Raw genomic sequence first — 24,529 nt, 5'->3', positions numbered from 1 at the left:
ATGGTCCAATATACCTTGGATTTAATTTCCCTCGTTTACCAAATCGAACAACGCCTTTCCAAGGTGAAACTTTAAGCATGACCATCTCTCCAATTTCAAATTCTATATCTTTTCTTTTAATGTCAGCGTAGCTCTTTTGTCGACTTTGGGCGGTTTTCAACCGTTGTTGAATTTGGATGATCTTCTCGGTAGTTTCTTGTATAATCTCCGGACCCGTAATCTGTCTATCCCCCACCTCACTCCAACAAATCGGAGACCTGCACTTTCTACCATAAAGTGCTTCAAACGGCGCCATCTCAATGCTTGAATGGTAGCTGTTGTTGTAGGAAAATTCTGCTAACGGTAGATGTCGATCCCAACTGTTTCCGAAATCAATAACACATGCTCGTAGCATGTCTTCAAGCGTTTGTATCGTCCTTTCGCTCTGCCCATCAGTTTGTGGATGATAGGCAGTACTCATGTCTAGACGAGTTCCTAATGCTTGCTGTAATGTCTGCCAGAATCTTGAAATAAATCTGCCATCCCTATCAGAGATAATAGAGATTGGTATTCCATGTCTGGAGACGACTTCCTTCAAATACAGTCGTGCTAACTTCTCCATCTTGTCATCTTCTCTTATTGGTAGGAAGTGTGCTGATTTGGTGAGACGATCAACTATTACCCAAATAGTATCAAAACCACTTGCAGTCCTTGGCAATTTAGTGATGAAATCCATGGTAATGTTTTCCCATTTCCATTCCGGGATTTCGGGTTGTTGAAGTAGACCTGATGGTTTCTGATGCTCAGCTTTGACCTTAGAACACGTCAAACATTCTCCTATGTATTTAGCAACATCGGCTTTCATACCCGGCCACCAAAAATGTTTCTTGAGATCCTTATACATCTTCCCCGTTCCAGGATGTATTGAGTATCTGGTTTTATGAGCTTCTCTAAGTACCATTTCTCTCATATCTCCAAATTTTGGTACCCAAATCCTTTCAGCCCTATACCGGGTTCCGCCTTCCCGAATATTAAGATGCTTCTCCGATCCTTTGGGTATTTCATCCTTTAAATTTCCCTCTTTTAAAACTCCTTGTTGCGCCTCCTTTATTTGAGTAGTAATGTTATTATGAATCATTATATTCAAAGATTTTACTCGAATGGGTTCTCTATCCTTCCTGCTCAAGGCATCGGCTACCACATTTGCCTTCCCTGGGTGGTAACGAATCTCAAAATCGTAATCATTCAATAATTCAATCCACCTACGCTGCCTCATATTCAGTTGTTTCTGATTAAATATGTGTTGAAGACTTTTGTGGTCGGTATATATAATACTTTTGACCCCATATAAGTAGTGCCTCCAAGTCTTTAATGCAAAAACAACCGCGCCTAATTCCAAATCATGCGTCGTATAATTTTGTTCGTGAATCTTCAATTGTCTAGACGCATAAGCAATCACCTTCGTTCGTTGCATTAATACACAACCGAGACCTTGCTTTGATGCGTCACAATAAATCACAAAATCATCATTCCCTTCAGGCAATGACAATATAGGTGCCGTAGTTAGCTTTTTCTTCAATAACTGAAACGCTTTCTCTTGTTCATCATTCCATTCAAATTTCTTCCCTTTATGCGTTAATGCAGTCAAGGGTTTTGCTATTCTGGAAAAGTCTTGGATGAACCTTCTGTAGTAACCAGCTAGTCCTAAAAACTGGCGTATGTGTTTCGGAGTTTTCGGGGTTTCCCACTTTTCAACAGTTTCTATCTTTGCCGGATCCACCTTAATACCTTCTTTGTTCACTATGTGACCGAGGAATTGAACTTCTTCCAACCAAAATGCACACTTTGAAAACTTAGCGTACAATTCTTCCTTCCTCAATACTTCTAACACCTTTCTCAAATGTTCACCGTGTTCTTGGTCATTCTTTGAGTAAATAAGTATGTCATCAATGAAAACAATGACAAACTTGTCAAGGTATGGTCCACACACTCGGTTCATAAGGTCCATGAACACAGCTGGTGCATTAGTTAAACCAAACGGCATGACCATAAACTCGTAATGACCGTAACGTGTTCTGAAAGCAGTCTTTGGAATATCATCTTCTTTCACCCGCATTTGATGATACCCGGAACGTAAGTCAATCTTTGAATAAACAGACGAGCCTTGTAGTTGATCAAATAAGTCGTCGATTCTCGGTAGTGGGTAGCGGTTCTTGATGGTAAGTTTGTTCAACTCTCGGTAGTCGATACACAACCTGAATGTACCATCTTTCTTCTTGACAAACAAAACAGGAGCTCCCCACGGTGATGTGCTTGGTCGAATGAAACCACGCTCTAAAAGTTCTTGTAATTGGCTTTGCAGTTCTTTCATCTCGCTGGGTGCGAGTCTGTAAGGAGCACGAGCTATTGGTGCAGCTCCTGGTACAAGATCTATTTGAAATTCAACGGATCGATGTGGGGGTAATCCCGGTAATTCTTTCGGAAATACATCGGGAAATTCTTTTGCAATGGGAACATCATTGATGCTCTTTTCTTCAGTTTGTACTTTCTCGACGTGTGCTAGAACAGCATAGCAACCTTTTCTTATTAGTTTTTGTGCCTTCAAATTACTAATAAGATGTAGCTTCGTGTTGCCCTTTTCTCCGTACACCATTAAGGGTTTTCCTTTTTCTCGTATAATGCGAATTGCATTTTTGTAACAAACGATCTCCGCTTTCACTTCTTTTAACCAGTCCATACCGATTATCACATCAAAACTCCCTAACTCTACTGGTATCAAATCAATCTTAAATGTTTCGCTAACCAGTTTAATTTCTCGATTCCGACATATATTATCTGCTGAAATTAATTTACCATTTGCTAATTCGAGTAAAAATTTACTATCCAAAGGCGTCAATGGACAACTTAATTTAGCACAAAAATCTCTACTCATATAGCTTCTATCCGCACCCGAATCAAATAAAACGTAAGCAGATTTATTGTCAATAAGAAACGTACCCGTAACAAGCTCCGGGTCTTCCTGTGCCTCTACCGCATTAATATTGAAAACTCTTCCACGGCCTTGTCCATTCGTGTTCTCCTGGTTCGGGCAATTTCTAATAATGTGGCCTGGTTTTCCACATTTATAACAAACTACATTGGCATAACTTGCTCCGCCACTACTTGCTCCGCCATTACTCATTCCGACACCATTTGTTCCTTTCGTTCTATTAACCCCTGGTCCGTAGACCTCACACTTCGCCGCGCTATGACCATTTCTTTTACACTTGTTGCAAAATTTGGTGCAGAACCCCGAGTGATTCTTTTCACACCTTTGGCATAGTTGCTTCTGATTGTTGTTGTTGTTGCGGTTATTATTGTTGTTGGGATGATTGTTGTAGTTGTTGTTGTTGTTGTTGTTGTTGTTGTTGGGCCGTTTGTTGTAGTTGCGATTGTTGGGATAATTGTTGCGATTATTGTTGTAATTGCTGTTGTTGTTGTATTGGTGATTCTTATCACCGTTTTCCTCCCACTTTCTTTTGACTTGCTTCACATTGGCCTCTTCAGCAGTCTGTTCTTTAATTCTTTCTTCAATCTGGTTCACTAGTTTGTGAGCCATTCTACATGCCTGTTGTATGGAGGCGGGCTCGTGTGAACTTATATCTTCTTGGATTCTTTCCGGTAATCCTTTCACAAACGCGTCGATCTTCTCTTCCTCATCTTCGAATGCTCCCGGACACAATAGGCACAATTCTGTGAATCGTCTTTCGTACGTGGTAATGTCAAATCCTTGGGTTCGTAACCCTCTAAGTTCTGTCTTGAGCTTATTGACCTCGGTTCTGGGACGGTACTTCTCGTTCATCAAGTGCTTGAATGCTGACCACGGTAGTGCGTACGCATCATCTTGTCCCACTTGCTCTAGATAGGTATTCCACCATGTTAACGCAGAACCTGTGAAGGTATGCGTAGCGTACTTTACTTTGTCCTCTTCAGTACACTTACTTATGGCAAACACCGATTCAACCTTCTCGGTCCACCGTTTCAATCCGATCGGTCCTTCGGTTCCATCAAATTCCAAAGGTTTGCAGGTAGTGAATTCTTTGTAGGTGCATCCTACACGATTTCCTGTACTGCTAGATCCAAGGTTATTGTTGGTATGTAGCGCAGCCTGTACTGCGGCTATGTTTGAAGCTAGAAAAGTACGGAATTCCTCTTCATTCATATTCACGGTGTGTCGAGTAGTCGGTGCCATTTCCTTCAAAATAGTTAAATGGAACAAGTTAATCATACAGAATATTAAGAGTAGTTAATAGTATTTCGTAGCATAATATGAACTCATTTATAAAAGCTTTTTCTTCATATTAGCGTTTTATAAGTTTAAATTCGGGTAGTACCTACCCGTTAAGTTCATACTTAGTAGCTAATATACAATTCAACTACTACAATTCTATATGAAAAACTGATTATAATAATATTTCGCGTTCAAACTTTTATACAATATTTTACAAACTTACAATACCGCTTATTTTACATAAAGCATGAAATATAGCACACAATAACTTTGATACAAGATAGTTGTGAAGACAATTCTAGCTAGTACACAAGTCGTTCAGCAAAGGCAATAAAGACACGTAATTCATACGTCCAGAAACAAGTCATGCATTCTGGTTTTACTAGGACTACTTCCCATCCTTGGTCTTGTGCAACATAACCATTATGGCCGTTAATAAGACAGCGTGTTGTAATGTCATCAAAGGGACGAGGGTTACGTAATGTCCAACAGTCCCGTAATAATCTAAAAACCTCATTTCTTACCCCAATTACCGACTCCGTCACTTGTGGAAACGTTTTGTTTAATAGTTGTAGCCCGATGTTCTTGTTCTCACTTTGGTGAGAAGCGAACATTACTAATCTGTAAGCATAACATGCTTCTTTATGTTGCATGTTAGCCGCTTTTTCTAAATCACGAAGTCCAATATTCGGATATATTGAGTCAAAATAATTTCTTAACCCGTTGCGTAAAATAGCATTTGGGTTCCCCGCAATATATGCGTCAAAGTAAACACATCGTAACTTATGGGTTTCCCAATGTGATATCCCCCATCTTTCAAACGAAAGTCTCTTATAAACCAAGACATTCTTGGAACGTTCTTCGAATGTCTTACAAACTGATCTCGCCTTAAATAGTTGTGCCGAAGAATTCTGGCCGACTCTAGACAAGATTTCATCAATCATGTCTCCGGGTAGGTCTCTTAAAATATTGGGTTGTCTATCCATTTTGTGTTTTTAAACTGTAAAATAGACAAGAGTTAGATTCATAAAAAAAATACTTATTAATACAAGCAATTTTTACATATATCATAAAGCATAAGAACACTATATTCCATATATTACACCACACGAATACAACTATCTTATTCCGACTCGCTCGTTTCTTCTTCTTCGGTTTTGGTTCGTTTTGCCAAGTTTCTAGGGATATATGATGTTCCCCTAATACGAGCCGTCGTTGTCCACATTGGTTTAGAAAAACCTGGTGGTTTAGAGGTTCCCGGGTCATTGTTACAACTTAAGGACTTCGGGGGTTGACGATACATATAAAGTTCATCGGGGTTGGAATTAGATTTCTCTATTTTTATGCCCTTTCCCTTATTATTTTCTTTTGCCTTTTTAAATTCAGTTGGGGTAATTTCTATAACATCATCGGAATTCTCGTCGGAATCCGATTCATCGGAGAATTGGTAATCCTCCCAATATTTTGCTTCCTTGGCGGAAACACCATTGACCATAATTAACTTTGGTCGGTTGGTTGAGGATTTTCTTTTACTTAACCGTTTTATTATTTCCCCCACCGGTTCTATTTCTTCATCCGGTTCCGATTCTTCTTCCGGTTCCGATTCTTCTTCCGGTTCCGACTCTTCTTCCGGTTCCTCTTCGGGAACTTGTGAATCAGTCCACAAATCATTCCAATTTACATTTGACTCTTCATTATTATTAGGTGAGTCAATGGGACTTGTTCTAGAGGTAGACATCTATCACATAATATCAAACACGTTAAGAGATTAATATATCACATAATATTCATATGTTAAAAATATATAGTTTCCAACAAAAATGTTAAGCAATCATTTTTAAAGAAAACACGGTCGAAGTCCAGACTCACTAATGCATCCTAACAAACTCGATAAGACACACTAATGCAAATTTTCTGGTTCTCTAAGACCAACGCTCTGATACCAACTGAAATGTCCCGTTCTTATTGATTAAAAACGTTCCATATTAATTGATTTTGTTGCGAGGTTTTGACCTCTATATGAGACGTTTTTCAAAGACTGCATTCATTTTTAAACAAACCATAACCTTTATTTCATCAATAAAGGTTTAAAAAGCTTTATGTAGATTATCAAATAATGATAATCTAAAATATCCTGTTTACACACGACCATTACATAATGGTTTACAATACAAATATGTTACAACAAAATAAGTTTCTTGAATGCAGTTTTTACATAATATCATACAAGCATGGACTCCAAATCTTGTCCTTATTTAAGTATGCGACAGCGGAAGCTCTTAATAATCACCTGAGAATAAACATGCTTAAAACGTCAACAAAATTGTTGGTGAGTTATAGGTTTAACCTATATATATCAAATCGTAACAATAGACCACAAGATTTCATATTTCAATACACATCCCATACATAGAGATAAAAATCATTCATATGGTGAACACCTGGTAACCGACAATAACAAGATGCATATATAAGAATATCCCCATCATTCCGGGACACCCTTCGGATATGATATAAATTTCGAAGTACTAAAGCATCCGGTACTTTGGATGGGGTTTGTTAGGCCCAATAGATCTATCTTTAGGATTCGCGTCAATTAGGGTGTCTGTTCCCTAATTCTTAGATTACCAGACTTAATAAAAAGGGGCATATTCGATTTCGATAATTCAACCATAGAATGTAGTTTCACGTACTTGTGTCTATTTTGTAAATCATTTATAAAACCTGCATGTATTCTCATCTCAAAAATATTAGATTTTAAAAGTGGGACTATAACTCACTTTCACAGATTTTTACTTCGTCGGGAAGTAAGACTTGGCCACTGGTTGATTCACGAACCTATAACAATATATACATATATATCAAAGTATGTTCAAAATATATTTACAACACTTTTAATATATTTTGATGTTTTAAGTTTATTAAGTCAGCTGTCCTCGTTAGTAACCTACAACTAGTTGTCCACAGTTAGATGTACAGAAATAAATCGATAAATATTATCTTGAATCAATCCACGACCCAGTGTATACGTATCTCAGTATTGATCACAACTCAAACTATATATATTTTGGAATCAACCTCAACCCTGTATAGCTAACTCCAACATTCACATATAGAGTGTCTATGGTTGTTCCGAAATATATATAGATGTGTCGACATGATAGGTCGAAACATTGTATACGTGTCTATGGTATCTCAAGATTACATAATATATAATACAAGTTGATTAAGTTATGGTTGGAATAGATTTGTTACCAATTTTCACGTAGCTAAAATGAGAAAAATTATCCAATCTTGTTTTACCCATAACTTCTTCATTTTAAATCCGTTTTGAGTGAATCAAATTGATATGGTTTCATATTGAACTCTATTTTATGAATCTAAACCAAAAAAGTATAGGTTTCTAGTCGGAAAAATAAGTTACAAGTCGTTTTTGTAAAGGTAGTCATTTCAGTCGAAAGAACGACGTCTAGATGACCATTTTAGAAAACATACTTCCACTTTGAGTTTAACCATAATTTTTGGATATAGTTTCATGTTCATAATAAAAATCATTTTCTCAGAATAACAACTTTTAAATCAAAGTTTATCATAGTTTTTAATTAACTAACCCAAAACAGCCCGCGGTGTTACTACGACGGCGTAAATCCGGTTTTACGGTGTTTTTCGTGTTTCCAGGTTTTAAATCATTAAGTTAGCATATCATATAGATATAGAACATGTGTTTAGTTGATTTTAAAAGTCAAGTTAGAAGGATTAACTTTTGTTTGCGAACAAGTTTAGAATTAACTAAACTATGTTCTAGTGATTACAAGTTTAAACCTTCGAATAAGATAGCTTTATATGTATGAATCGAATGATGTTATGAACATCATTACTACCTTAAGTTCCTTGGATGAACCTACTGGAAAAGAGAAAAATGGATCTAGCTTCAATGGATCCTTGGATGGCTCAAAGTTCTTGAAGCAAAATCATGACACGAAAACAAGTTCAAGTAAGATCATCACTTGAAATAAGATTGTTATAGTTATAGAAATTGAACCAAAGTTTGAATATGATTATTACCTTGTATTAGAATGATAACCTACTGTAAGAAACAAAGATTTCTTGAGGTTGGATGATCACCTTACAAGATTGGAAGTGAGCTAGCAAACTTGAAAGTATTCTTGATTTTATGAAACTAGAACTTTTGGAATTTATGAAGAACACTTAGAACTTGAAGATAGAACTTGAGAGAGTTCAATTAGATGAAGAAAATTGAAGAATGAAAGTGTTTGTAGGTGTTTTTGGTCGTTGGTGTATGGATTAGATATAAAGGATATGTAATTTTGTTTTCATGTAAATAAGTCATGAATGATTACTCATATTTTTGTAATCTTATGAGATATTTCATGCTAGTTGCCAAATGATGGTTCCCACATGTGTTAGGTGACTCACATGGGCTGCTAAGAGCTGATCATTGGAGTGTATATACCAATAGTACATACATCTAAAAGCTGTGTATTGTACGAGTACGAATACGGGTGCATACGAGTAGAATTGTTGATGAAACTGAACGAGAATGTAATTGTAAGCATTTTTGTTAAGTAGAAGTATTTTGATAAGTGTATTGAAGTCTTTCAAAAGTGTATAAATACATATTAAAACACTACATGTATATACATTTTAACTGAGTCGTTAAGTCATCGTTAGTCGTTACATGTAAGTGTTGTTTTGAAACCTTTAGGTTAACGATCTTGTTAAATGTTGTTAACCCAATGTTTATAATATCAAAAGAGATTTTAAATTATTATATTATCATGATATTATGATGTACGAATATCTCTTAATATGATATATATACATTAAATGTCGTTACAACGATAAACGTTACATATATGTCTCGTTTCAAAATCATTAAGTTAGTAGTCTTGTTTTTACATATGTAGTTCATTGTTAATATAATTAATGGTATGTTTACTTATCATAATATCATGTTAACTATATATATAACCATATATATGTCATCATATAGTTTTTTTTTTTACAAGTTTTAACGTTCGTGAATCACCGGTCAACTTGGGTGGTCAATTGTCTATATGAAACCTATTTCAATTAATCAAGTCTTAACAAGTTTGATTGCTTAACATGTTGGAAACATTTAATCATGTAAACATCAATCTCAATTAATATATATAAACATGGAAAAGTTCGGGTCACTACACGTCACCATTCGAGTAATTATGTGTCTTGCATTATCAAAAGGATGGTCTCTTTGTCAACTCGATATAAACAACGCCTTTTTGAACGGAACCATAACCGAGGATGTTTACATGTCACAACCCAAAGGCTTCGAACATCCACAATATCCTTCTCATGTTTGCAAGCTCCGCAAAGCCTTATACGGCCTCAAACAAGCCCCGAGGGCTTGGTACATGGAACTTAAAAAGTTTCTACTATCTTCCTGGTTCAAAAGCTCCATTGCTGATAACTCCTTATTCATCTATACTGCTCCTAACACTATTATCTATTTTTTGGTATATGTAGACGACATTATCATAACCGGGAACGACTCGAAGTTCATAACTCAGTTTGTTCAGCAGCTAAATCATCGATTTTCTCTCAAAGATCTCGGTGATCTAGATACGTTTTTGGGTGTACAAGCAATTACTACTACTGATGGTCTTTTCCTTTCTCAATATAATCATATTCATGACATTCTCTCTAATAATGACATGATTGAGGCCAAAGTCGTTACAACACCTATGAGTAGTTCTGAAGTACTCAAGCCAAATGATGGTAATAACCTACTTGATGCACCACGTTTTAGCAAAGTTGTTGGTCAACTCCAATACCTTTCTATGACTCGGCCTGACATTGCTTTTGCTACCAACAAGCTATCCCAATATATGCATAATCCTTCATCACAACATTGGCAAGCTCTAAAAAGATTGTTGAGGTACCTAAAGGGCACAATTCACCACGGGTTGTATCTTAAAAGTGGTCAGAACCTAACACTATCCGCCTTTAGTGACTCTGATTGGGGTGACACTAAAGAGAATGGTCGATCTATCACTGGCTATGTTCTATATCTTGGTGGTAACATAATTTCATGGAAATCCACACGTCAAAAGTCAGTTTCTCGCTCATCAACGGAAGCCGAGTACAAAGCAATTGCAAATGCATCGGCATAACTTCTATGGATGAAAAACCTTTTAGCTGAGCTTGGAATTCCCATCTCCTCTCCGCCAATTCTCTACTGTGACAATATTGGTGCAATATATTTGTGCGCAAATCCCGTGTTCCATAGCCGCATGAAACATATAGCCCTTGACTACCACTTTGTTCGTGAGAAAATCCAAGACGGAACACTACGTGTGCAACACATCAGCTCACCAGACCAGACAGCAGATACACTCACCAAACCTCTATCTCGGATTCCATTCATCAAGTTCAGGTCCAAGATCGGAGTTACAGACGGTACCTCCGTCTTGCGGGGGCATGTCAGTCCACTATCCTCGGATCACAAGTCAACAAAGGATAACAGCTAATCCGTATAACTGGGTCATTAAAATGCTTATTCAAGATCCTATTCTCTAGGCTGTTAGTTGTACATTTAAACTTGTATTCTCATTATATATATTGTACTACTGTATACGATTGATACAATACAATTCAAATATTCATAACTCTTAGATACGGATGGGAAAAAAATTTAATTGGTTGTCTAGTGGTGAGAACTTAATTCTTCTTACCGGATATTCAAGTTCAACTCCGTAAATTACACTATGGTTTTTGCCTTTCGAAAAAAGATATTAACGTACACTGTGCGTATAGACAATTTTTCATTAGTTAATACTGTAGATAATTTTGTTATAGTTTGCAACTTTGGTCATCCTTTAAATAAAATTTAGTACAATTTACAGTACTCGTAAAAAATACTCCGTAGTTATTCACCTTTTGACAATAATACACTTTTGAAAATAAAAAGATTGAATAAAAAAAATAATACAGTACAAAATCAGTGAGCTGTTTGCATTAAAGGATTCTAGGTTGTCGGTATATCTGATAAGCTGTCAAACAGTCATCGCCAACATTTAAGATACCGTCAAAGTCAACATCCCACGTCCACATGATGTGGAATACATATCCCCTTTATTTCTAGATCCTCATCCTACGGTCCGTCTTTATTCCCTTCCCTGCACCTTCCCACATTCTATCATTACCTAACACACATCTTTTCTTCGGAAATACTGTAGAAACCACTTGGTTATATTGAAGGACCTAACCGTAATAACCAATCCGACAAACACTATGAAGATATCACACACGTGTTGAATACATTTCATACGTGTATTGTGATAAGTATAGGGGGTGTAAATGACCACATGATCGTGTACAATTCGAAGACAAGTCATGTGTATAAAACTTGGTTGTTCGAGTCTAAATAAATTACTACGAGTATTTATAAATGTAGTGAATCATTCGTTTATTCCAATTAAATTTGTTAGGAAGAATTTAATTAAATAATAAATATATAACAAGTATATAAGTATAAAATATTTCTATAATTGTAAAGTAGACAAAAAATACAATATCATAATTAATATAAATTGTGTGCTTTTAAAATGTTTAAATTGTAACAAATGAAGTATTATATGATTAAATAAAGTTTTCAGTTTACCTCTGATGTAATTTTTTCACCCGTGATGACTAATTTATAAATGAAAAAAGTTACTGTAATTAGTGTCCTAAAGGCATATGATAAGCATCATTTATAAAGTATAAGTTTTTAAAATTAATGTAATGTATAATGTATAATTAATATTTGTGTACATATGAAAAAGAAATGAATTTATTAAATAAATTTTAAGTTATAATTGAAAACCTTAAGCGTTTTTTAATCATTTTTAACTTGTATCCCTAAACCACTCGTAGTGGTGAGTCGTGTTGAGTACTCGTTTGCAAACAACTTCACCTCAAAGTCTTGAGAGAGGCGTACCGGGTCTCTTTGAGTTTCACCAATAGCATCAACATCCACATGATAGTCTTCTTGAACTCTAGCAACCGGATATTTAGGCACGGTCCACCTTGGATGTCCTTTTAAGAAAAAAAAAGGCTTCCTTGTGAAGAAAGTTTTTCGAATATGTATTATAATAAGATTGCAACGCAGACGGGTAGTCATCGTCATTCGCTCCACTACGCCTATTATCCTTCACATCCTTATATATCGGCAAAAACTCCGTACACGCCTTGTTCAAATCTCGCCATTTTGAAGATAGCGAAACTTCGTTGCGTACCCATTCATATTCGTTACTATTAAACTTCTCCATTGTAGTGCCCCAGAAACTTTTGTGCCTTTGTGATCGGCCAACTATTGGGTTCTCCGAAATATCACAAAAACATTCCGTCAACTACAAAAGCTGTTTTTGTGACCACCCTTACTTTTTGGGTCCTCGAATTTCCTTCGTCCACCACTTTCACTTTACCTATATAATATATAAACATATTAATAATAGTATACACTTATATATAACTATATAATATATACTAATATATAATATAATATAATATAATATATATATATATATTATATATATATATATATATATATATATATATATATATATATTAGTATATATTATATAGTTATATATAAGTGTATACTAATACATATAGTAACAGTATACAAATAAATTTAACCATATACTATACTACATATTAATAATAATATACACTTATATATAATTATATACTAATATATAATATATAAACATATATATAATATAATATATACAAAACATAAACAGTATATATTAACTATATTACCTTTAGTCTTGCTTCCTTGTTTTCACGTAGCCCGTGGTTGCGATTGTTAATCTTGCACTTGCTTTTATATATATATATATATATATATATATATATATATATATATATATAGTAACAGTATATAAATAAATTTAACCATATACTATACTACATATTAATAATAATATACACTTATATATAACTATATAACTATATACTAATATATAATATATAAACATATATATAATATAATATATACAAAACATAAACAGTATATATATATTAACTATATAACCTTTAGTCTTGCTTCCTTGTTTTCACGTAGCCCGTAGTTGAGACTGTTGTTCTTGCGATTGTTGATCTTGCACTTGCGTTTGTTGCATTTGTGTTTGTTGTTGTTGATTTTGATACATTTGTTGTTGTTAGTTTGGATACATATGTTGTTGTTGGTTTGGATACATTTGTTGATAATGACCCCAGTGTTGTTGTTCATAAGTTATCGGTGGTTGATTTAAGCCGAATAAATTTCTAGTGATGTGGGCAAATTGTTGTGGATTAGGTGTTTGAATAGGTCGGTTTAATCCGAAAATATTAGAACTCCCAAACACCATAAAAATTTGATATTGGCCCGGTATTATTGATCAGGGTTTCGGGATCTTCTTCTTGGTTGCGTGGAGTGTGACATTTTTTTTCGTTAAGAATATATAAAGTATGTAGCGTTTGAAGATTGTGTGTTTTTTGGTTAAAAATGTTGGATTTAAATAGGTAAAAAATAGAAAAAAATTATTTATTAATATCCAAACGCCCAAAACGGTCAAAGTGGATCTCCACCAATTAACTTGCTCCAGCTGTCCAATATACCGGTTGCTTGTTCCGTTGGATTCCACCCCACGTGTCCCCAACGCGTCTCACCAACGGCCCGATACTCCTTTCATTCACGTTGCTTTGGTGCCACGTGTGTATCCAATGCCGTTGGTATACACCGATACAGGTGGTCTTAGATCATAAGTTAGCTGAACCCTCTATAAATAACACCTTTTATTTTATTATATTCTTTTATGTAAGTTTAATTCCACCTCATGTTTAGTTTGGTTGTAAGGTGTAATTCAGATTTCATTTTCTTTGCAATTTTCGTTAACCAATTAAAAGAAATAAAATTCCATGAACATGTAATTCCTACATTACCAATGATATCTACCGAAAATTTAGTTACTTTTATTGTGGAATGAAGTCGAAAAAGCGAGTCTTTAGAAGAGATGGGTCTAATGTTCCAAAAAAGAGGAGATCGATCAAGTGGTTTGACTTATTTATTTACGGGGCATATCTTCTACTCTTTTCTATATATTAGTAAAAGAAGTATGACCTAAGGTCTTCTCTTAAAAGATAATATTGTGAAGCAAGTACTTTAGCATACAATTTCTATCTTAGTATATGGGTAACAATGAGTAGTTTGTGGTTTGTGTTCATATTCCTAATAAAACATAAATAAATAAACAATTAAAACGCCTAAAAATTTAGATAAGGTTAAGGCAAATGCATTTTTTTATACTTTCGTTAGTTGCTATTATGAGATGGTGAAATACTTGACTCGAGAATTGATCATGCTTGAGACTTGTCATAGTTTACTATACGTCTCCGCCATATGAGTGACATGTCACTGGGTACTTATGTAGGCTTGGTGATTACGATTAGACGGCAATGCCTATGACCCCCGATGTTCACCATTACAACTACGTACTGATGTAGAAGACTCTGTGTACTCCAGGCACGGTCCGAGCTAACAAAACATGTGGCATTGATAATATTCGATTCCTAATATTTACGAAGGGTCTAACATTTTTTAACATGATATGTGTACTTAAAACATGTCAATTCAAAAGATCTGATATCTTGTGATAATGAAGAAGACCTCGAATCATTTTTGGAAAACGACATTTTTTATATATATTAAATTGTTGACTGGCATTGAAACCAATTACACAACGCAACGCCCCAAACTTCTGTGTGGCGCGCAATACAACATAACACATACATATCAAAAGGGTTTGATGTCTTGTCCCAAAATCCTTTATATTGCGCAGCGCACAAGCTTATTATGCGGCGCGCAGTAGCACTGCACCAGACCTGCACCTTTTAAAACAATTTTAACCCATACCGTTTCAACACAAGTTATACCAAAAACTTTCATTTTCGTCTGAACCCGTTTTAACATTTAACACGCGTCAATAATAACACAAATGACAAAAGACTATGTGAAAACGCCCATTCGGATCCTTAATGACCCATTGCACAATAAGTATGCAATTTAGACCCATTAAATAAACAACCAAAAGGCACTTAGTTTGAGCATGATTTTCGGGATCATCTACCCATAACTAAATCAAAAGTCTTCCAAGCCCGTAACCGTCCCACAAGCATGTTAACCAACGATCTTACCCTTGTCATTCCTTGCACCCGAATCTATAAAAGAAACACGGCGAGAGGGGTAAGCAACTGCTTAGTGAATGTAACAATTACATATGTACATACATAAATTACTAACACCAATATATCACCGAATATGCATTAACTTAAGCACAAATATCTACATGGAAATGAAACACAATCTAGCATGCAATATCACAATGTATTGCGGTATAAACAAAAAAAACACATATGGTTAACCATATATGTCGATTCCCGTCGACATACGACTCTAAGTGAACTGACACTCGGTCACTAGCGAAATTATCTAATACCCGTCAATAAACGACTCATAGTGAATTTGACAAAAGGTCAATACACTATAATCACCGTGTGGTTATGACAAACGATATTTAGTGAATTTCGACTAACGGGCATTTCACTACTACCAAACCCGCAAACTATGTACACAAATATATAATCATTCCACTCACACCGTATCTTCTTGGCATTAGAATCACTAAACTCCGCAACCGTCAATGGAATTCATGTATTACAAAGACCAACAATTAAGCTAAATAATACAAATTTAGCTACTAAACTAACACTTACAGTTCTCATGCCCACAAGTGAAATTTCGAACCAAATTGCACTTGATATCTCAAATTCAAACCTAGGGTTAACCCCATAATCACTACTACCATTGTAATTATGCTTCCAAGACCCATTTAACACCTCAAACCAAGTACACAAGTACTTATTACACTAAAACTTGACATAAACCTTAGTTTGACAACACAAAGTCAATAATTAGTTTTGAGAAACAAAAGTTCTATGTACACTACAATCTTCAAACACTTGATGATTAACAATTTAATAGTCAACACAGTGAAACATACTACCCAAATTCGTCATCTAACCAGAAATCCACTTTCATGAGTTCCTTACCCAATTACTAGACTCATTATACCCAAATCTTTAAGATTTAAAAGTTTATCATCACAATTAACTCAAAACCTAACTTAATTATACAAGATTTAAGAATGCAAATCCGGGTCTAGGGTTTTCCTCTCTCTAGGGTTTCTCACTCTAGAAGATGAGAGCTCTCTAGAAAGTGTTGGAGACAAAAAATGAAGGTTCCAGACCTCTGGTCCCGGTCTTAACCCATTTTTACACATTTACATTATCAACCCTCCATTTACAAAACTTAACAAAAAAGCTCCAAGTTTCAGTTATGTTGTGAGGCGCGCAACATATACTGTGAGCACGCAGTCTAGCATTCAGACAAGGCAGTAGCTATTACAGATGGTTTGATAAAAGAGTTAGACTCTTTTGAGAGATTGACCATAAACTAAAGCCAATGTAGCTTGAGCCTAACCTCCATGAACACTTATGGTCCTTCATAATAATTTCATACTTTTATGAAATAAACAAAAAGTTCCTTAAAGTTAACCAAAGAATCCCTAAGGATCTCCTAATATGGCCGAGACTCAGACTGTGCTTTATTACATTTATCTATGGCACGTGTACATTATCTAATTAGAAGATGTTTCCAAAGTCAAACTGTGATCACGATGTAAATCGTAGTGATTGTGTAGTAGAGTTATGACTTACTACAACCGGTGTCCCTCGGTACGATCATGCTAGGCATCCACGAAAGTTACTAGGTAAGAGTGACTGCATAGTGTCGGAGTTGCTTTGTACTTTAAGTTCTTGAACAGACGCTTCGTTGTTCATATTTAATCTGTCAGGAATCCATAGTGTAGGTGGACTTAATATAACAGTTGTGCCTCGGGCTAACACACTATGTATCCGACAGAGTTCACTTTTCCCAAAGTTTTGACATAGATAATTTTCTAAGTATCGAGATTCTCGACTTCACAATAACAAAGTTAAAACCACATTCTATTGGTTGAAAAGCGATCAAGTTTAAGACATATCACATATTACGACAATATCACATTTCACATTTTTATCTCATGTTCGTAAATTAACTACATCATAACATACATTAATGATAATTACTCTATGATCATAGTGATAACACCTAACATAGTAACGAAAAACATTATACACGTGAATAGAAATAACCATAAATTATAATGAGTTTTGAATTGCAAAAATGACAACTTCTAACACACCTCCTGTTTTACAAACTTCGTTTCGCTATTCGATAACCTAATTATGTTCCTAGAGAAAGAAAGCTAGTGAGAGAGTGAGATTGTGAGTGAGGAAAATGTGATTAATATGAAAAAGTAAGAGAGTGAGATTGTGAGTGTGAATTTTTTTTTTTTTTTTGGACATCAGTTTGGGATCACCCAGGTGGACTAAACCACTCACGCGTTCATCTCCCGTAGTTGTATAACCCGCCCCCAGCTACTGCCTTGGAGAAAACCCAGATCAATTCGAGGGCATGGCCGATAAAACCCCCCTCCCCGCTGCCCCCACACAAAGCGAAAGGCAACCTGGGTGGATACTTCAGGTCAGGGATAACATTGAGTGCAATGTTGTAGCCCAGCTGAGTCAAACTCCCGACCTCTCGCTAAAAGAGGCAGACCACTACCAGTTGAGCTACAACTCAATGTTAAGATTGAGAGTGAGATTGAGAGTGAGATTGTCCTAGGCCATTTCATAGGGTCGTTCTAGTTTGGCCCTGGCCGTTCAGGGGAGCCGTTTTGTATGGCATGAGCCATAATGGGCCGTTCGGATTGGCCTGACCTGTTTTGGGTCATACTTGATTGGCCCGAGTTGTTGAGGGGGCCGTTCTGGTGCTTCTAAACCCTTCACCAAGCCTGTTATGGTCACTACAAGAAAACTATTATCTTAGGACCCCTCGTCTGGGACCCCGCTGAAAAAGCATCCTAAGCAATCATAAATTAGGACGGGGCAATTATGGGGGTCCCATTAGATTTATGCAAAAGTAGTGGTATCCTAAAACGCATTACGCTTATAAAGTGGGATCGTAAAAAGTTATAGAATATGACACATGATTTTGGGTCATATTATTAGATACGCTTATAATCTTGGTTCTAAAAGCTGTTTAATATGACACATTATTTGTTGGGGTCGTATTATTATATATTTTTATAGAACACTTAGAAGGTGAGTCACACTATGATATGATTGTATAAACTGATGTAATAAAATCTATATAATAGGACACATAATTTTTTGGTCATATTATCATAGGACGCTTAAGTCACTCATTTGATACACATTTTCATAACAATAGGACGCTCGGGTATTTAAGGTCCTAATTATCATAGGACCCTTAAATTATGGTTGCATAAAAATGGACTTATTAGGACATTATTTTGTTGGCGTCTCATGATTAGTGACTAATAAGATAATAAGGTCATAACAATAGGACGCTTGGGTATTTGAGGTACAAATTATCATAGGACCCTTAAAATGTGGTTGCATAAAAATGGACTTCTTAAGACATTATCTTGTTGGTGTCGCATAATGAGTGGCCAACAAGATAATAAGGTCATAACAATATGACACTTGGGTATTTTAGGTCCTAATTATCATAGGACCCTTAAATTGTGGTTGCATAAAAATGGACTTATTAGGACATTATCTTGTTGATGTCTCATAATGAGTGACCAACAAGATATAAGGTCATAACAATAGGACGCTTGGGTATCTAAGGTCCTAATTATCATAGGACCCTTAAATTGTGGTTGCAAAAAATGGACTTATTAGGACATTATCTTGTTGGTGTCTCATAATGAGTGACCAACAAGATAATAAGGTCATAAAAGTAGGACGTTTAGGTATAAGGTCCTAATTATCATAAGACCCTTAAATTGTAGCTGTGAAAAAATGGACTTACTAGGACATTATCGTGTCGGTGTCTCATAATGAGTGACCAACAAGATAATAATGTCATAAAAATAGGACGCTTGGGTAAAGGTCCTAATTATTATAAGACCCTTAAATTGTGGTTGCATAAAAATGGACTTATTAGGACATTATCTTATTGGTGTCTCATACTGAGTGACAAACAAGATGTAAGGTCATAACAATAGGACGCTTGGGTATTTAAGGTCTTAATTATCATAGGACCCTTAAATTATGGTAGTGAAAAAATGCACTTATGATATTTACTATTTAAGTCGTATTATTTCACATTTGTTACAAAAATGATTCAAGTATTATATAATTGAACTTCCATTCAATATTCAAAAGCATTGATAGTTTAGTGGTTTATGTGTGCCCTTCTCAACTGATTTACATGGGTTCAAATCCCTCTTTTGTCATTTTTGTTTCAATAATTAAAGATGTGTGTATAACAGATCGGACTTTCAGCTGGGAATCGTGGTTGGGCCATATTTAATGAATTCATTTTTTATTTGTTTGGCCCAAACAACATGGCCCCAAAAACATGGTCGTCGATCAATAGTTAACGCATTATTATCTTTTTTTATTTACTCCGTACTTTTCAAACCTAGCTAACTCAAGTCTCAAACCATGGCTGCTCATTCGTCATACTCTTCAAACAACATGAATCCAATGCCAGGGAGAAAATATTGTGATTATGGGTATCGAGTATATGATGGAATTGCATGGACTCCAGCAAACCTAGGAAAGTAACTCACCCAAACAATACAGAAAAGTAACTCACCCATATTTAATGATGTATTTAATGATGTTAGTTAATGATCTAACGATGCGAATTGAATACCACCCCTTTTCCTATTTACTTTGAATAGAATTACTAGCACTGAATTCAATTCCGCATTTAAGAAAATAAAAGAATATTGTATTACTGTAGTAGACAGAACATAAACAAACAAAACAAATGGAATCCTTCCTTTTAAGGTAGTTAAAATTTGGATAAGAATAAAGTGTTCTCCGTTATATCCAAATATAGAAAGGGACTAACAGTAAAAGTTTTAAGCAACAAGTCAACAACAAAGTGCAGACCAACATACAACGGCTAAAGGAGCAGCTAGTCAACAACAAACGTTCACAAGGAATCACCTCTTTGTGTGTTCTCTTTTGTGTTATTAGTTTTATTAGATGTTCTTTTCCTCTTATATGACTCTTGTAAGATTCAAAGGCACTTAATTAGTTTGAAATTGCAAGACCCTGTTTCCTTTTGCTGTTATATGGGACGCCGTCCAACTTGGGGGACGCCGTCTAGTAAAGAAGAGTGGAACGCCGTCCAAGCTTTGGGATGCCGTTTACAAGGAATCACCTCTTTGTGTGTTCTCTTTTGTGTTATTAGTTTTATTATATGTTCTTTTTCTCTTATACGACTCTTGTAAGATTCAAAGGCACTTAATTAGTTTGAAATTGCAAGACCCTGTTTCCTTTTGCTGTTATATGGGACGCCATCTAACTTGGGGGACGCCGTCTAGTAAAGAAGAGTGGGACAACGTCCAAGCTTTGGGACGCCGTCCAACAGAACTGACGGGCCAGCTGTGATAATTTGAGTTAATAAGGGGTATTTTGGTATTTTCATTTGAGGGTCGGTTTATGAGCCACAAAACTGATCCATTGGCTATCTTATCCTCATTTCACCTCTTTTCACTCACACACTTGCATCTAGAGAGATAGAAAAGGTTTAGAGAGAGAGAGAGAGAGAGCTTGATTTGGAGAAGAAGGAGTTGGATTCTCGCCAAAGCTCAGGTTTTAAAGTTGTTCATCTCGTTCACGGCTACGTTGTGGTAGTATTGGTAAGTTCAAACTCCGAATTTCATTTGTTAGAATTGATATTCAAGTTAGGGTTTGAGCTTGATTATTTGTGAAACCCTTTTAGATGATGAAGTGGGTTTATGGTGACTAGTTATTCTTGTCACTTGGCGGGTTTTGGGTTGGTTGATGTTTTGGCCATGATTAGGTTTTGATAATGGGTATAATCACCAGTGTTAGTGATTATGGAAGTATTGGAACCCATTTGGGGGTATTTGGTTGACTAATTTTGAAATGGGTCAAAATTAGGGTTTGGTGTCAATTTGCGCAAGACGAGTGTTTAACACTTGTGTTCGAGTTTAATTGGCGTATTAGGACCATTCTCACTTGTGTTAGTGATTACTGGTTGGTTTGAATGCGGTTTGGTGCTTGGAAGTGCAATGGGTCGAAATTGCACTAAGTGTCATTTTGAGTTGGTTTGTAAATCCACACTAAGTGTGTTGTTTGTATTGTGATAATGGAATAGGTACTTTCCATTGGCAAGTTGCGGATTATTTCAGTAGCATTCATCAAGGCGACAAGGTGAGTGTTAATATCCTATGTGCATATGTATGTGTAGGATGGGTGCGGGTCGGGTGAAGTGGTTCTCAGTTATAGAACTCACTTCATATATAGGTGGATTTTATGGGCTTGTGTAATAAGTCCAATTGGCACAGTTGTGCATTTTGGTTGACCACCTTTGGCGAGGTGCACATTTCGTGTGTACGTTATCACATGGACTTGTGATATGGAGTTATATAATCCCGATGTAGTGGGATTGGTATTGAGGTACGGTTGAGTAAACCCGATGATGTGGGTATTGTTGAGGTAATGAATCTTGGGTAGTGCGGATTCATGATGACTCGGGTTGTTCGGTCATCTTATTGATGAGGTAGTGAATCTCGTGTTGTACGAATTCAATAAGGCACGGGTAGTACGGCCGTCCTCAGTTGTTGAAGTGGTGAAGGAAGTGAATCTTTGGTTGTACGAATTCACTAAGGCTCGGGTTGTTCGGCCAACCTTCATGGGTTTAAAGTTAAGGGGTTAACCTTGTTGTATTTTTGGATGTATCTTGTATATGCGTATATATACTTATTGTATGTTATAGCTAATCTTACAGATTTGGCTTGGTGGTACGTTAGGTATAACTTTGCTTAGTTATGCTCGGATTGCGGTATGTGTTTACTATTTGTGTGTTGGCGATGCGTATTCATTTTATGCATATATATGTATGTAGTATATTCTCACTCACTAAGCATTAGCTTACCCTCTCATTGTTTACATTTTTATAGACTTGCATGGATGCGGTGGCTCGGGTAAGCGTGAGGACTAGTGGACTTGCGTAGTTATCTTTAGAAGACGTGCTTTTGGATTGATTAGGATTGGGTAGCGTATCCCCAATCGCCATGCCCGGTCTTTAGTTTATATTAAAACTCACGTAGTCGAAAACTTGTAATTTTGTACGAAAGTCGTAAAAACGGCTGATGTGGGCCCGGTGTCGTAAAACTCAGTTTTATCGTGGAAAACTCTTAGTTTTAATTATTATAACATATTGTGATAGTGTTTTCGTGTGAAAGTGTCGGGAAGCTGGTTTTTCGCTCGCGTGTAAATGTAAAACAGATCAGAATAATTCAGTTCATTTGGATGTCGTCCAAAAGGCTTGGACGCCATCCAGTCCTTCAGAACTGGACGCCGTCCAGATAACTGGACGCCGTCTAGATACACTGAACCAGAATTTTTTTTTTAAGGCGTGTTTTTGGTCGGATAACGGGTTACAGAAATAATTGATAATAAGCACTTAATAAACAAAAACAATTTAGCCTTTATTTTTCTTTTGTTAACATAGACAATAGTCATGTTAGATATAGCAATATAAATAACATAACAATCCACATAATATGAAGGAAAAATGGAAGCAATCAACTGATCATATATATGATAATAAAAATTACTACTAATATTTACATTAATTGTTTAACATTTATATAAAATCTAAAAAATACTAACATAAATCTAGTTTTTAATTCTACGAATATTTACATTCACCGGGTAACATACCCAAATTGGTATGCAAAAACACCTAACTCATAGGCCCAAAAACACGACATGCATTCTGGTATCCTCATTTCAAACCCACTCCCTTGGTTCTCACCGCAACCACCAAGTCCGGCATCGGTGGGAATGTTTTATTCAAAGCTTGTAATCTGACATGCTTTGCTTCTATTTGGTGTAAACCGCCTCTATATAGTGGTATCAGAGCATGGTCTAAGGGATTTAGGTGACTTGAGATAGGTGCCTAGACTTAGACTTTTGTGTGTGCTTATTTATTGCGGGACTTGTAGGGATTACGGGTCGGAATGAGAATTTGGTTAGTGCCTTAATTGTAGGTGGGCAAATGTTTATATTAATATGGGGATATTATTAATATACTATTGCGTTGTGTTTTGTTATTGTTTGCGTTGTGAATATTATCAAGCAAGATAGTCGTTGTACTAACAAGTTGATACGGCGTGTGTGCGTAATAAGGACTTGCAAACCTTATTACGGGTGCAAATCATCTCTAATAAGTGATGTACGATGAGTGTTGAGCAAGATGGGGCAGTTTGGTGCGCGTGGTTTTATTTCTTTTTCCCGTGTTTAATCGTTTTTGCATTCTTTAGAATGGCGACGGGAAATGGTACATCAAGCGGAGAACGAAATAACAACAATGAGTTTGCGGCGAGGGTTGAGGCCGAGGTTGCAAAACAAGTGAAAACAATTCGAGAAGAGTTCGAAAGATGGCTTATCGAGCCTCGGGGTAATGGTAAGAAGGAGTTTAGTTACAAGGTGTTTCGAGCGACTAAACCACCTATGTATCATGGAGAACCGGATCCGTTAGTGAGTACTCGTTGGATCTCGGTGATTGAAGGATGTTTTCGTACAAGTGAGTGTCCTCCCGACAAGAAGATGAGAATCGCTACTAGTTTGTTGCGAGATGGTGCGAAAGATTGGTTGGATGGTAAGATTGATACGGTCGGCGAAGAACCGTTCATGAGTTTGTCATGGGGTGATTTTAAGAAGGAATTCTTTGAAGAATTCCGAACACAAGCCGACTTGCCAAGAATGCGTGAGGAGATACGCGTGTTGAGACAAGGGTTTATGGACCTAAATACTCTATGGGCTACCTTTATGTCTAAGGCGCAATTTTGCCCCGAGTATGTGAATAACGAAAGGTTGTTGATGCAAGACTTCCGTAAGGCTTTAAATGATGAGTTACATGGGAAGATAAGCCTTGGGCAAGTGAACTCGTTTGCCGAGCTATATGCCGTGGCTAAGGTTTTTGAGCCATATCCTTGGGAGATAATCGATAATGCTTCGAGTAAGAGAAGGGTTGATTCGTACGGCGCCCCAAGTAAGAAAAATAATGGT

The sequence above is a fragment of the Rutidosis leptorrhynchoides genome, chromosome 5 (assembly GCF_046630445.1).
Source record: "Rutidosis leptorrhynchoides isolate AG116_Rl617_1_P2 chromosome 5, CSIRO_AGI_Rlap_v1, whole genome shotgun sequence".
NCBI classification, from domain to species: Eukaryota; Viridiplantae; Streptophyta; class Magnoliopsida; order Asterales; family Asteraceae; genus Rutidosis; species Rutidosis leptorrhynchoides.
This window is presented reverse-complemented; position numbering follows the sequence as displayed.